Here is a 3,220-nt window from a genome sequence, read left to right as displayed (position 1 = left end):
GTCATGTCATCATGTGCATTGCATCATCATGTTTTCAAACTTGCATCCGTCCAGGTCTCCCCATTCTCTCTGTTGTCCGTTCTGAGCCCAACCACACTTGCACGCGCCTGCGGCATGTTCAAAATATTATTTTATAAGTGGCCGGAAAATGTTCTCGGAATGGGATGAAAGTTGGCATGCGGTGTTGTTATGTTGTTAGTAGGCCGCCTGCCAAGTTTCATCGCATTCAGAGTCCGTTTGATAGCCCAACCGTAAAACTATAACGGCAATATAGCCGGTTAAACGTCGGACATTTCCGGTATCCAGAAACATGCGCCGGGCTTTCCCTCTCTTTCCTCCCTAGACCGTTTACACAATCCACTATTTACTGCCTAGGCCCAATCTAACCTCTCTCATCAGCCCGCGGCCCTCCTCGCGCGTGGGTCCGAAAGTTGTCCCGAACCCGACCCGGACTCTCGCTACCGTTATGTCCGGATCATCCCCAAACGTCTACAAAACATCTCCGTTTTATTATTTGATCTCCCTAGCCTATTTATCCGAGACCGTCCGATTAAGATTGGAGGGACCAAATGCCCCTAAACATAACCCGTTTGCTATATATAGATCACCACTAGCCTATTTTTGGACAAACCCTAAATTCTAGGCAGTTTGTCCCTCGCGCCACCGCCAGCAGCATCGCCCTCGGAATCCCACCCGAGCCAACCCACGCGCAGCCAACCATCTTCCTAGATCCTCATCGTTTTCCCCGTCCACCCAATCCACCCAGCCTCTGATCCATCCATCTGTGACCGCCGGATGGAGATCCAACGGCCACTTGAGCGCCCGAGCTTCCTACAACGCTCGATTCAGATCGGATCGAGGCCTCCACGAGCGCAGCCCCGAGCTCCCAATCAAGTCCCCTCTGCCGCCTCGTCCACGTCGGAGCACTGCCAGATCACCGGACCACCGCCTCTGCTGCGTCCCTGCTCCCTACTCTGTCCATCTCTCTTTTCCTTCTTCTCTCTATCTCCTAATATCTCCATCTCTCTCTGTAACTCGCAGCAACATTAGACCACCATGGCCACCCGAGGCACGGAGCTTCGCCGCAGCAGCGACCTCCATGGACCCCGACCGCCGACTCGGAGCTCCTCGCCGCCAAGCTTTGACCCGCTCGGAGTCGTTCCCCAGGTCGCTGGACCTCCCTACAAGCTCTGTCGCCGCCGTCAAACCTGCTTCCCCTGCTCCACGCCGGACTCGGCTTCCTCGTCATCTCCAGCAACGGCCAGAGCGCCAAGACCCTCCGCCTCGTCCCGCTCGCCTTCTTCGAGCACCTGCACTCCATGCCAAGCTCGTCCTCAAGCCCGACGCAGGTCCCGCCGACGAGCCCTGCTCCTTTCCTCGCCATCTCTGTTTCCTTTTCATGTATCTCTCTCTTCATTTCCTCCCTCTGTTCTTCCTCGCAGGGAACAACACGAGCACCTCAGTGATCGCCGCCACCGGGATTCGCCAGGTCTGGTGAGGCCCTGCGTTCCCTGCCTCCTCCCCGCCAAGTTCGCTGATGCCGTCCTGTTTCTTCCCGGCGAGCACTTCGCCTCTGCTTCGAGGACGATCCAGGCGCGCCCCGCGTTGACTCTCGGTATCGACCGCGCCAAGTAGTAGCGAGATTGGGCCCAAGCCGCTTCCCTGCTGCCACATCTCCACCGAGCTGGGCCAGGCCCATGGTGAGCCTCACCGCAGCGCCCCCTTACACTGTTGGGTCTGTCTCAGATTCGGCCCAGTGGATGGTTTTTCTTGGTTCTGCGATTTGTCTATTTACCAGGGATTTACAGTTTTGCAGTTTAACCCTTGCACTTCATGCATATAATAACTCATCAACCGTGCATCATATTAAAATGATTTATATATGAAAAATGCTTAGAATTTTGTGTAGATTCATATTGTGCAACTTTCATCTATGTTTAAAATGTTCAAAATGATGTTTGCATATATTTTCCCATATTGCCATGTAAAATGATTTATTTCATAACTTAATAACCATAGCTCGGTTTTTAATAAACTTTATATGTAAATGGGGTAGAAAAATGCCTAGTTTAACATGGTGTACTTGTTTTGCATGTTTAACAACACTAAAATTGTGTTTAGGGAAGAACAGTGCCAAACCTAAAATTTGCATATGGGGTTTTACCGGAGTTGTTGTTCGTTGTTTTCGGCCTCATTTAAACTTGCCTAGATAGGTAGTTTTGTTGTGCTTCACCCTTAACATGTTAATCAACATTTAATATTGTTGACTACCTAACGAGAGAGAACTAAATAAGTCATGTGGTGTTTTCTTCAATATGCAACTCCGTTGTATATTGAGCTCCACTTAATTTGTAGGATTGCTTGTGCACTTTGCCATGCCATGCTTCATTAAACCGGACATGCATCATACTTGGTTGTGCATCATGCCATGTTTATGTGATGGTTGTTTACTATGTTGTTTGCTTCTTTCCGGTGTTGCTTCTTCGGGTTAGTTCCGATAACGTCGCGTTTGTGAGGATCCATTCGACTACGTCTGTTTGTCTTCTTCATGGACTCGTTCTTCTTCCTTGCAGGATATCAGGCAAGATGACCATACCCTTGAAATCACTTCTATCTTTGCTTGCTAGATGCTCGCTCTTTTGCTATGCCTATGCTGCGATACCTACCACATGCTTTATCATGCCTCCCATATTGCCATGTCAAGCCTCTAAGCCACCTTGTCCTAGCAAACCGTTGTTTGGCTATGTTACCACTTTGCTCAGCCCCTCTTATAGCGTTGTTAGTTGCAGGTGAAGATTGGAGTTTGTTCCTTGTTGGAACATGGATATTTTGTTGGGATATCACAATATCTATTATTTAATTAATGCATCTATATACTTGGTAAAGGGTGGAAGGCTCGGCCTTATGCCTGGTGTTTTGTTCCACTCTTGCTGCCCTAGCTTTCCGTCATACCGGTGTTATGTTCCTTGATTTTGCGTTCCTTACACTATTGGGTTATAATGGGAACCCCTTGACAGTTCGCCTTGAATAAAACTCCTCCAGCAAGGACCAACATTGGTTTTACCATTCGCCACCTAGCCTTTTCTTTCCCTTGGGTTCTGCAGACTCAAGGGTCATCTTTATTTAAACCCCCAGGCCAGTGCTCCTCTGAGTGTTGGTCCAACCTGTCAGCTGCCGGTGGCCACCAGGGGCAACTCTGGGCTGGCCTACCGGAACCTTG

At 49.7% G+C, this 3,220-nt stretch overlaps 1 long non-coding RNA gene across 1 annotated transcript; it reads left to right on the top strand.

Moving 5' to 3' along the window:
- Positions 1 to 766: 766 nt before the first annotated feature.
- LOC119288717 lies at positions 767 to 2,538 on the top strand. The gene is made up of 3 exons (XR_005141260.1): positions 767 to 1,349; positions 1,443 to 1,700; positions 2,493 to 2,538. It is a non-coding gene; the product is annotated as an uncharacterized LOC119288717 (long non-coding RNA).
- Positions 2,539 to 3,220: the final 682 nt, after the last annotated feature.

This window comes from Triticum dicoccoides, chromosome 4A, assembly GCF_002162155.2.
Source record: "Triticum dicoccoides isolate Atlit2015 ecotype Zavitan chromosome 4A, WEW_v2.0, whole genome shotgun sequence".
Lineage (NCBI taxonomy): Eukaryota > Viridiplantae > Streptophyta > Magnoliopsida > Poales > Poaceae > Triticum > Triticum dicoccoides.
Note: the sequence above shows the minus strand (reverse complement) of the source record. Positions and strands in the feature narration are given on the sequence as shown.